The sequence below is a fragment of the Misgurnus anguillicaudatus genome, chromosome 1, assembly GCF_027580225.2.
Source record: "Misgurnus anguillicaudatus chromosome 1, ASM2758022v2, whole genome shotgun sequence".
NCBI classification, from domain to species: domain Eukaryota; kingdom Metazoa; phylum Chordata; class Actinopteri; order Cypriniformes; family Cobitidae; genus Misgurnus; species Misgurnus anguillicaudatus.
Window position 1 is genome coordinate 8,574,924 of NC_073337.2, and position 13,077 is coordinate 8,588,000.

Genomic DNA, 13,077 nt, shown 5'->3' on the forward strand with positions numbered 1-13,077 from the left:
GGACACCTGACCGCTACACACGAGTGTATATTCTGCACTGAGTTTTGGTGATTTTTATTTACATTGACTTTATATGTTCTGTTGCAAAATAGTGGCTCTGTGCATTTTGATGTACATGCAGCATCAATAGCGACTAATGAGAAGACACATTTTTTATTTAAATATTGGTGAAATTTGTAATTCACCGGTTTGTGTTTTACTTTCCAAATGTGTTTTATGGTCTTGCATACCCTTGAGAAATAAGCAAAGTCTTAATTACACCCAATATACTACAGCTGCTGTTTGCCATACAATGAGATTATTTGTTTTAAAGACCCTACCGGTATAACTCGTGCTATATGCTTTATTTAGGGTGCCTTTCTACACACACCCAATCTACCCAAATATCAAGAGTCATACACAATGACTCTGTCTCGTTTCACAGGTTGCGTCCTCTAGAGGTCGCATTATAAGGTTGCATACGTCATTGAGGCTGTCGCTGTCCCATTTCAGAAATGTAAGAAGGACTCTCTGAAAACGACCTTCGAAATGTGCTCCTCTTTCACGGAAATTATTTGGAATTATTTCCAAATTATTTGGAAAATAAATAAATGACGTTAAATGTAAATTATAATTATCGCCTCATTACCCTATTTAACTTACATTAAATCTCCGGTAAAACTGTTACATTTGGTAAAAAATATCCTCCTCATTAACATATATCTGTTGTGCATTCGCCAAACAAAACAAGCAAACACATTTTCGTGTGAAACTTTTATAAAATTATATTCACTCGTTCATTTAACGTTACAGCGCAACTGCCGTGAACGTGCATAGCAACGCGATACTTCCTGTTTCCTTTCCTGCCCGTGTGTCCTATGAAGGATGTCTCGTTTAATTCTGATTAAGGACTCTCTGTAGACCACATTCTTTAGAGAATGAGTCCTCGTGAGGATACAACCATCGAAACTAAATGAAATGAGAGACAGCTTGTGTCTCAATTTGCATACTATTTGTCCTAAACATTTTTATAGTCTATGGGGATGGGGTGGGAATATCATTTGGGAAAACCGTGGTTCATTTTCATCATGCATTTAGTGCAGTAATATCAGCACACTAATGACTGATATTACCCACAATTCATTTTGAGAGAGAGGTTTTATTGATGCTGCTGAATAAATTAAACTAGCAAACATTATAGTGAATGAGAAAAGTTGGCTTTGTATTAGTATGTAGTACATATACTCTCTTGTAAAAACAATAGATAGTTTTTCCCATTATAAAAAACAGTACCTACTTTAGTGCATAAGTAACAGTTAGGTGAATTAAGACGCGACAATACATTGTGAATTTAGTAAGAAAATTCTTTAAGTGGGAAAAGATATATTGTGCGCTTATATGACAGTTACTGAGCATGTACCTTTTTAGTCAGGATACTTTTGGTGTCAGACCAAACTGATACGTCGCACCTCAACAGTTTTAAAAGAAAACACCACCGTTTTTCAATATTTTACTATGTTCTTACCTCAACTTAGACAAATTAATACATCCCTGTCTTTTTTCAATGCATGCACTTCATCTATGTACAGCGCGTTGTGAATGTGTTAGCATTTAGCCTAGCCCCATTCATTCCTTAGGATCCAAACAGGGCGGAAGAGCACTTAGTTTGTAGCACTTCAACTTTGGGCGCGGTAATATTGACGGAAGTTTGAGCGAAAGGTGAAGTAGTCAAGATTGATGATGTTACTGCACGCTGAGGTCTAAGTGCCGTCATACAATATAGTTCTCATTTTTTATCTGCTTAAAAAATCGCCACATTATATTTTGTGCCACCATACTTACTCGTGTAACAGTCTTTAGGTGGGGAAAACATGGAGGTGTTTGGTGGCTTCTGGGTTCGTCCCTGTTTGGATCCTAAGGAAAGAATGGGGCTAGGCTAAATGCTAACACATTCACGACGTGCTGTACAATGAAGTGTACGCATTGAAAACAGATAGGTATGTATTAATTAATCTAAGTTGTGTTAGGAACATAGCAAAATATTGAAAAAAGATATAAAGAATGAAATTTAAGGCCAAAGTGTGCGTTATATTTGTTTTTTACACATACAGTTTATCAATTCACTAAATAAATGCTACAGAATATTACAGTATACATATGTATCCTAATTACTTCAAAATGCTACAATGTACTACGATTAACTGCAGTTCATTAAAGTAAATACTAATAAGTGTGCTACAGTGTTTTGTTATGTGGGTTTGATTGAAAGATTAATTTATTTCAGGCACCCTAAATGACTGCTGATGTTAAGTATAAAAACAGGCCTCAGAAAGGTTATTGTTCACATTTGTCTGTCAGAATATTATTTTTCATCAGATTGCACACACATAGATTCACAGTTTCAGTATAATGTTGCTGCATTCAGATGCCATCTTTCAAGTCCTGAAACATCAAGACTCTTTTGTTTTCATGCCGTTATGCCATTAGCACTGTAATTCTCTCCAGGCCTTTGAAGAGAATGTAAGTATGTGACCTAAATCTCTTTGTACCACAACCGAGACCATATTTCATTTGAGCTCTTCATTCTTCAGTGCAGTTATGGGTCCATTGCCATCCTTTCCATCAGCTGGGCTGCACCGATGACCTGCCCGCACATTTCACATGACTGATGTTGTTATGTGGGTTGTGGCTAGAAGGGATACAGCTACGGCCATAATCTCACAGGCTGAGTGCTTTTTTTGTACTCCGACCCCCAAGCCTAACCCTAAACCCAACATTTGATGGGATGTAGGCTGTAGATGTATCCTATCTAGCCAGAACTGCTGTTTTTCATCCTAACCCTAAAACCAACATCTTGTGAGATTTGGCCATAGCTGTATCCCATCTAGCCAGAACTGGTTATTGGGAAGGATAAAAAGAGAAATATTCTGTATCTAATGGATACTGAAAGGAGAACTTTGGATGAGACACTTTTCGAAGTAAAAATGCAAAAGCTTTGGTAACATACATTTGTTTCAAACCCTATTGTGCACGCTTGATATCTAAGGAGGCATCCCAAATAAATGAGATGTTTAGGCTGGTTTGCATAGTAGATCTGAGAAATAAATTTGTGCTTATTGCCCTTGGGCATTATAGGATTGCCTTTCTGATAAAAGACACACAAGTAATACTTGTCTTATTGGTTAAAATGAAGTGTTTTAGAGGGCATAATAATTATTTTAGTAACAGGAGAGCACCTAGTATGCTATTGTAGTGTTATCTAGGTGTGTCTGTCTTATGGTGCATGCACGCTACATGCAACTTTGTCACTGTGTGTCGCCCGGTTTTTTACTTTGCTGCGTCACAGGACACGCCACATCTGATCTCCAACTATGACTTTCGCTGGAAATCGCCAGCTCTCCATTTAAATGAATGGGATTATGTAGTTTTGGCGCTGTGTGTCGCTTGTAATGTAAATGGGGCAAACCATTTGTAGCAAGTGATGGTATAGATATGTGGATAAAAAACTCTGTGGTGTTTATTTGCAGAAATGTTTTTGACATAAAAAAACATTAATGTTCATAACTAATAGGGCCATAGATACCAAAAACAATGGCAAGAACATAGCACAACTAACCATACAATCATAGATTCATAAGACTGGCATAATAGAATAGATAGGGTTATAGTTACAATGGTGTGAAAAAGTGTTGGCCCCCTTCCTCGTTTATATTTTTTTGCATGTTTGTCACACTTTGATGTTTCAGATCATCAAACAAATTTATAAAATCAAAGATGACACAGGTAAACACACCATGCAGTTTTCAAATATTACGGGTAAAAATCCAAACCCGCTGTGTGGAAAGGGTGCTTGCCCCCCTGTTAAACACCTTAGGTGTGTTCGACTTCATGCGGCACTGCGCAGACCGATCGGCGGCTGACTTGAAGCAGTGCATGTTGGTTAGTTATGTTGTCCGACTTGAGCTGGCGCTGCAGGCACGTGACTGTGTCATATGGTTTTAAAGAACCGTGATCAGCCATGCCTGACGTAAATGCAGCTACGGGAACCACAGCGTGTCTGACTTCACATCTCCGTGCCTGCACGTGGCTAATCTCCCTGATCGGTTACATCCAACCACAGCCGATGTCGAACACACCAATTAACTGTGATTTATCACACCTGAGTTCAGTTTCTCTAGCCACACCCAGGCCTGATTACTGCCACACCTGTTCGCAATCAAGAAATTGCTTAAATAGGACCTGCCTGACAAAGTGAACTAGACCAAAAGATCCACATCATGTTCAGATCAGTCTGGAAAGGGTTAAGCCACTTCTAAAGTGTTGGGACTTCAGCGAACCACAGTGAGAGCATTTATCCACAAATGGCGGAAACATGGAACAGTGGTGAACCTCCACAGGAGTGGCCAGCTGACCAAAATTACCCCAAGAGCGCAGTGATGACTCATCTAAGAGGTCACAAAAGACCACACAACCTCACTTGCCTTGGTTAAGGTAAGTGTTCATGCTTCCACCATAAGAAAGAGACTGGGCAGAAAAGGCCTTGTTCCAAGACGAAAACTGCTGCTGAGCGAAAGAGCATCTCAGTTTTCCAGAAAACATCTCAATGATTCCCAAGACTTTGGTTGAAACTTATCTTTGGACTGACGAGACAAAAGGAAATTTTGGAAGGTGTGTGTCCCATTACGTTTGTCATAAAAATACCACAGCATTTCAGAAAAAGACCAACAATCATACCAACAGTAAAATATGTGGGTGTAAGTGTGATGGTCTGGGGCTGATTTGCTGCTTTAGGACCTGGAAGACTTGCTGTGATAAATGGAACCATGAATTCTGCTGTCTACCAAAAAATCCTGGACAATGGATGAATGTTTGGCCATTTGTTTGTGACCTCAAGCTGAAATGAACTTGAGTTCTGCAGAACGAAAATGATTCAAAACACACTAGCAAGTGCACCTCTGAATGGCTGAAGAAAAACACTTTGGAGTGACTTTGTCAAAGTCCTGACCTCAATCCTACTGAGATGCTGTGGCATGACCTTAAAAAGGCGGTTCATGCCAGAAAACCCCCCAATGTGACTGAATTACAACAATTCTGCAAAGATGCCCCCACAGCGCTGTAACAGACTCATGTAACACAAATGCTTGATTGCAGTTGTTGATGCTAAGGGTGGCCCAACCAGTTATTGGGTTTAGCGTGCAGGCATTTTTCGCTCAGGGCATGTCGGTTTGGATTTTGTTTAATAATAAAAACCTTCATTTATAAACTGCATGTTGTGTTTACTTGTTTTTATCTTTGATGTTTAGATTTGTTTGATGATTAGAAACATTAAAGTGTGACAAACATGCAAAAAATAATCAGGAATGGGCCAATACTTTTTCACACCACTGTAACTATAAACCTATCTATTCTATAGACTTACAGTTTTTTACAGACGCTAGGACACATTTCTCAATACTTAGGTCAAGTTTTCAAAACTCTTCACACAGCGAGCACAACAGAAGTCTATGTGGGCTAAACTGAGAATCAGTTATCATTGCTTTGGCACAAAATGCATTCAATGACTACATCTCTCAAATTTCATGAATTCTTTTCTCACTCAGACACAACAACTGCCAAAACTCTTTATACATACAGGCTAATTTGCACATGCTTACATAGTGCTTTCAAAACTGTTAAACTTATGTTCATAACAATACAAAACTAATTAAGACAGCAATTTGCTACATTTCTACAGTAATATTTTAATGAAATATATTTTAAATCTTAAAATTAAATGCTATAAAAAATTGAAGAAGACCGAGTAGATTAGCATTACTATTGTATCTGTATCAGTGGATGGTGTGTATACAAATTCTTGTATTTTGGAATTACAAAAAATTAAAAACTACATAAAATTGTAGAACACATATTGCAGTGAATTATAAACAGAGATGTGTCCTTGTTTTACACAAGAAAACATTGTATAATGCTCTATGTTCTAAGTGTTTTTTAGGTCATTGTTTGGTGGGTGACAAAGTGTGTTTGTCGGCTGTCAACCTTTGCAGTGTTCTGGAAGAATGAGTTGATTTGAGACCTGAATAAAGTGTTTTGGTAGTTGTAGTGCATTTTGAATGTGAAATGAACTGCTTTGCCAAGTTGAAAGTTGGTTAGGAGAACTGTGTGGGGAGTTTTGTAAAAGTGACCTAAGTACTGAGAAATGTGTCCTAGCATCTGTAAGAAACTGTAATCTGGGGCCTATGCATTTTATAATAATACTTGAATGACATATTTATTACTTTGGTTTGGTACAATAAAGGATTTTAGTACAAAGTAAAATGTTTAAAACATAATGTGTTAAGAACTTATAGCTTTGTAGTTCGTAGTTGTGTATCATCATTTTGAAATAATCCTTTAAAGGACATTAAAGCACTCAGTTAATTTACTTTCATGTTGTGATGTTTTATTAGATTATGAATTAGATGATTGAATGCATGGACGCAGCTCTCGTCTGCTGCTATTTTAAGCATCTGACTCACTTAGCTTCTTTGCCAGATGCACGACATCCCGACGGTTTGTTTTATTGTTTGACAATGATAATAGATTTGCTTTGCTTTTTCTCCTAGCTTTACCTGAAACAGTCACCACTAGGATTTATAAAGGTTTCTGTGCTAGTCAAATGGAGAATTGGAGATACAGGCCTGCATCTTATGAAGTGGATTGAATTTGATTATTCAACACTGCAGTGAATTGTGGATTTGGATGCGTTTCTAATCTGTGTGTGAGAAAGTGTGTTTGGCCTGTTTACTGATGCGGGCCGTTCCAAGAACGCCATGTAAGACGCTGACTGATTTATGAAACAAGCACGACATGTTTTGCTCCGTTTCACCATCAGCTGCTGTACATTTTTCAAGTTCGCATAAACAAACCTGTCTTGTGGGGTAAAAACAAACAAAGCCATGTATTTCGCCCCCCGCCCAGGTCAGGAAGCTATTTTTTTAATTCCTGGCAGCGCTTGCTTGCGAACAAGAATTATGATCCATTGAGGCAGAATGGAACGTTGATAACAATTCGGTGACTGTTAAAGTTGATACGAGGCCCTGTAGGATTGAATCAAAGATTTTAAAAGGGGGGCATGTGCGTCATTGTACAACAGTTGTAGATTGCAAAAAACCCCATGGCTGCATGATTTTTTTGGACCGGGTAAATTATAGCCATCTTCCCCTAATTAGAACAAGAGCAAACGGACTCCCAGGAGGACCACTACGCCTCTAATGACATCACACTTTTCCCACAAATCCCAGAGGCAACTCTGTACTCATTGAGCTGCAGAGATTGAGGTTTGTGTGTATTTAGAGAGCATGGCAACCAACCGTAAGCAGGTAAAAGATAACAAAGATTAGATTGCAGTTGTTTTGGTGGAGGATGAATCAGTTTTGATCAGTAGGATAACCATTAGATATCAGTCTCTTTAATAGTTTTAGTTTCCTGTATCTTGAATTAAATGTGTCAGATTATAAACATAGTTATATTGGAGCATAGAGAATAGCTTTTCGGTAACATCTGGTAAAAAAAACTTGGAATAGGTTTTTTTCGTAAAGATAAGTTAACTGAAGGTCCACCTATGCATGGCGTCTAAAAGGTTAAGCTGCTAGCTAATGCTCTGCACTTCTAGGACTTCTGAAAATAATGATTTGAAACAAAGAGTAAAAAGGTAACTATCTGTATTAGTTGTGCTGGTCAGACTTTTCTAAGACCAATAAACTTTCAGGTTTATCACAGATGCTACATATAAAATCATTATCATTATAACCCCTCAGCAGCTGCTTCAGTTGTTTTCTCATTTACTGTTTTTTAAATTCAGTGTTTCTCTATTACTTCATCACAACACCTTCCAGCTGGAAGCTTAGTGTCTGAAACAAAAATCATGTTCTGGTTTTAATGGAGAGGAGTTCTTATGTCATCCAGCTATGAGAAATGTACTTTATCATTATAATTCAATTTATTTAAATGTTTTTTTTACTTACCGCAAGTAGTCCTCCAAATATTAGACAGTGGCTAATTACACCAAGTAAAAATTTAGAGATATGCTGTTTAAATTAGGTGAAAATGAAATAAAATTATCAAATTTGCAATAAGTGTAGATTATTAATTAAATGCTGTCTTTATAGGAAGATACTGTTTGCACCTCAGTATTTATGTAGATTATAAACTTTTTCGTGTTTCGTATATGGTGCATCCCTTTGTGGCCCCCCAAAGAAAATGTATGATATAAAACATTCCAAAACGTATTATTTAAATTAAACAAAACATATACAATTATATAAGTGTAGTGATGTTGGTTAGTAGCCTTATTTTTTGAGATTTATTACACAGAATTTATGATAAATGAATTTGTTTTAAAAAATGTCATAAAACTGGGGCCCCCCTGCCACCATCTCAGGCCCCCAGTTTGAGAACCACTTAAAATGATGCAATAATAATATAAATGATTATATTTATTAAAATAACTAAAATGCATGCATTATTAGGAGAATAAAGACTTACACCGACCCCGTACCTAACCCTATATTTTTGCAATTATTTATATATATATATATATATATATATATATATATATATATATATATATATATATATATATATATATATATATATATATATATATATATATATATATTTACATTTTAAACAATTATAAAACATATCAATCAAGTAAAACAAAATAAAATCACACGTAAAACAAAAACGTTTTGAGGAGACTATATCTAAAAAGTAGCCCTCCAGTTTTATCAATGGTGGTAGCCAGGCCTTAAAATTAACTTTTTTGCTCACCAGCCAAAGTGGCTAGTTGTTTTCCAAAGTTACTAGCCACTCAGCATTTTTACTGGCCACAATTTTGTTGTTGGTAACCCGCTTTGTTGCCCAAATTAGCCTATACATTAACTGGTGCCCTGCCATTGAGTTATCTTGTCAATTAAAAGAAAACATTTGCATAAAAAGTGTTCCTGATTAATTTTTATGTTAATCTGCAATACCGCCATTATCCACTAGATGGAAAAATTGGGTACTTACCGTGTGTCTCAATCAGCTCCCTTGTTCAGTAGTCAGGGCACTGATCAGGGAGTCGGCCATTTTAAGGGCTGTCTCAATCGCAAAATCCGTTCAGTGCACTGGAATGTTCGTTCCCTAAAAATTCCCACAATGCAACGCAAAAACCAGTGAGCATCGATGGTCCCTATGTTCCCTAACCGGAAATCACGTGACCTTTTCTGAAGCTCGCCAACCAAACATCACGTGATCCAACTCAATAAACTTTATGAAATGTTACAGAACTTTTATAAAGACAAACATTTGTTTTAGTTGTAAATATAAACACACATTGCTACACAGTAAGGGACCACAATCTACTCAATATTTAAAATAATAATATTTATTTAAAATTTTAAATATATTTATTACATTTAAAATGTAATTATATGCCTCAAATTTTATGCACAGATATGTAAGAGAATAATGACAGCACTTTCACAATGTACTGTTTTTAAAATTAAGTCTGTTTGGCCGGTTGTTGATGAGTACAGCTGTGAATAATCACAACGCGCTTAAGCAGCCACGTGACAGAAAAATAAGTGACCTTGTCCCAATGTGAAGTGAGCTAGGGTCCTTACCAGTGCCCGAACCTGTGTTCACGATATACTGATTCACGACCTCGGGAGCTAGGGAACGAATTGAGACACACGAAAAGTTACCAAATTAATGAAAAAGCTGATGCCAAAACGTTATTTACTCATTTTAAACTTGTGTATGTTTTGATAATCGTTCTGATCTCTAGCAAAATTCCTCCACAAAAATGCAATTATTTCAGCTTTTTGCTAAAAAATATATAAAATAAAATATATTTTATATTTTTAAAGAAAAATACCTATATTTAAGAGTGTATAAGCAGAGAAAAAAATATAGGATGAAACTTTTCCTGTTTTGTTTGTTGTTTGTTTGAAGGCAGAGGGTCTGTTCTTTCATTTGTACGGAGCCCCTAAGGGGACATGAAGCAAAAATGAATGCAATAAAGTTTAGTTTTGCGAGCACACGTGAAACTATCGCGTGCGCACGTGAAACTTTTGCGTTCGCACGTGAAACTATCGCATGCGCAGGTGAAACTATCGCGTTTAGTTTTGCGTGCACACGTGAAACTATTGCGTGCTCACGTGAAACTTTTGCGTTCGCACGTGAAACTATCGCGTTTAGTTTTGCGTGCACACGTGAAACTATTGCGTGCTCACGTGAAACTTTCGCGTTCGCACGTGAAACTATCGCGTGCGCAGGTGAAACTATCGCGTTTAGTTTTGCGTGCACACGTGAAACTATCGCGTTTAGTTTTGCGTGCACACGTGAAACTATCGCGTGCTCACGTGAAACTTTCGCGTTCGCACGTGAAACTATCGCATGCGCTGGTGAAACTATCGCGTTTAGTTTTGCGTGCTAACGTGAAACTTTCCCATGCGCGCGCGAAAGTTTCACGTAAGCATGCAAAACTAACTTAAAAAAAATCTGCACATGAAGGTTTCGCGTGAGCACATGAAACTAAACTTTAGATTTTTTTCTCCAGTGTCACCTAAGGGGCTCGGTACATTTGAAATATTTGTATGTTTATATATTTATAGACATTTTTTTCCTGGAGGGCATTTTGTGAAACTTTTATGAAAATTACAAAAAATGCTGGTGGCAACTTTAAAAAAAATGGCTGATGGGGAATGAATTAATATGATGTGGGAACCTGTCCGCTCACAGGTTTCCCTTGACTTCTGACCAAACTGGGACGTGTGCATTCAGGTATGTCCTATGAATTTCTCTCCGCTCTTGCCCAGAAAGTGCACACTTTAAATCTCTTCATTCACTTCCATGCAATTGTTTTATCTTTCCCAAAGTGTGCGTGTATGCGTTAATAACCCCTACTGTAAGTTTCGCTGGGTGCAGGGAGTGCTCATGGAAGTTGTAGTTTCCCAGTGTTGCATTACCCATTGTTTATCATTTCGCATAACTTTTAAGAAAAGTAAAAAATATATATAATTAAGCTGCCAAAGTGGCTTGTGGGATTGGCTGCCTTCCCATGCCACAGCGGAAATCTACCCACATTTGGTGGCTTGGCGAGTGTAAATGTCAAGCCCTGGAAGTAGCCCCAGCTCACAAAAAGGTTGGAGACCCCTGTGTTAGATAATATATTAAAGTATACTTTATACTGGCAAATCAGATTTTGTGTGCAGCATTTGCTTAGTAAGACAAGCTGAGGGCTAATAGAAATAATTGTGTGCATAAACTATGTGTGTGCAATGTATTTCTCATATTAGAGATATGGCATCATGTGCAGTTTGTTCTCTTTGGTCTTGAAGCAGGATTTTGATTGACGTTTCTCTCCAACTATTTTCCTTGTGGTGCTCTAATTGCTACTTGAGCATCAGTCTGCAACACAAACCACATCCAGCAGAGAGCAAATGTTTTGCACGTCTGAAATCAGGTCAGAGGATCCTCCGAAGATTCAGACTTCTGCGTGCATTCGGTGTGTTTTACTCCGCAGCTCTCTGTGTGGTCTGTGATCTCTCTGTCTATCCCGCTCTTACTAATTTCTGTCATTGCCATCCATGCTGTTACATATTAAAGCCCGTTGTGCAAGACTTCACACTCGGAGGTGACTACAGATTGATAGATTACCACGGTTGCCCGTGAATCGGTGCTTCTCACGTTATGTGCCTAAATGTTTCTCACATGGTCTTTATTGTTCGAGTGGAATTTTTACATAGATAGGCACAAACCGAGCCTCATGACTGTAGGAAACAAAGCTTTGCTGATAATTAGACCTGTAGTCACGGTAGTGGCTTGTGGGAAGGAGATCGCAATTGGAAGATAACATAAATATGACTGACTGTTGTGATTGGCATGCTTTAAGTTGTACGATTGTCTCTGCGCTGTCAAAATCACTAACTGAATAATTTCTGTGGCTTACAAATGCGTCATTCTGTGAAAGGAATGCCTTTTCCTTTTTTTTTTTAATGAGATTTTTAACCCCTAATGACTAACAAATCATAAGATAAAGGGATGCATTTCCTTGTCCTTGAAGAGTTCAAGCAGGATGATGTCATGATGTTTCTTATTTATAGAATAGCCACTTTAAAAAGTAAAAAAGGTTTCATTTGTACTGCATATAAGGGACGCACATGATACCCCATTTTGCAGAATGACCCAAATACCGTCTTCATATCATATCGTCTTTCCCTTCTAATCAAAGACTTAATGTTAGAAAAAGAGGTCTTAAGTGACCTTCATTCATCTGTTTAAATCACATTTCTCCTGAGAGCCGGCTCATCCCAGAAGAAAAAGTTTAACTCTGAGTTATTTACAGCTTAATTATATCTCCACCGTCACAGAAAAGACACATTTTTATAAGCCCAGAGTGAATCATCATGGTTGACATTGTCAAATTGAATCTTTTACATACAATGCTGTATGTAGTTAGCTTGGAAATAGGACAGCGTTTAGGGTCAGGGGTGAAGGTTCAGCTCACGCTAGCTGCCGCTCATCCAGAGCAAATGATAATGCGCTCCTGACAAAGACTCGTGCTTCGTATGTGACGCTGGCGAATTAATTCACGGTGTTGCGCGCGGTGAATCATCAAGATCTGCTGCTGTTGTCGTACCTGACTTATTTTGTTACAGGCATTACAAAGCATGTCAGCATTAAAGTGCATTTATTTCATTGCTAAAAAACAACGTTATTTTGTGTATTTGGTATATAATGCAATGTGTTCGAGTGATTTATGGTAAGGTAACACATTATTTTCCACATATCGTACATTTTTGTAGCTCCAGATATCCTGCTTTCCTCAAATGCTCTGATTTTGAACAAAGCTCATCAATCTGAAAAGCACTGTCATTTGTTTAATTATGTCATTTTTATTTCAAAGATGACATTGTTTGAGATGTCCTTCTCATGATAACTTGATATTAACCAATACATCATAACTTGTCATGACAAGTTGACATAACTAAGACAACATAACGGACCACTTTTTACCAGTGATACAAATTGAATTGTCATTAAAATGTCATTAATTCTCTGTCAAATAGT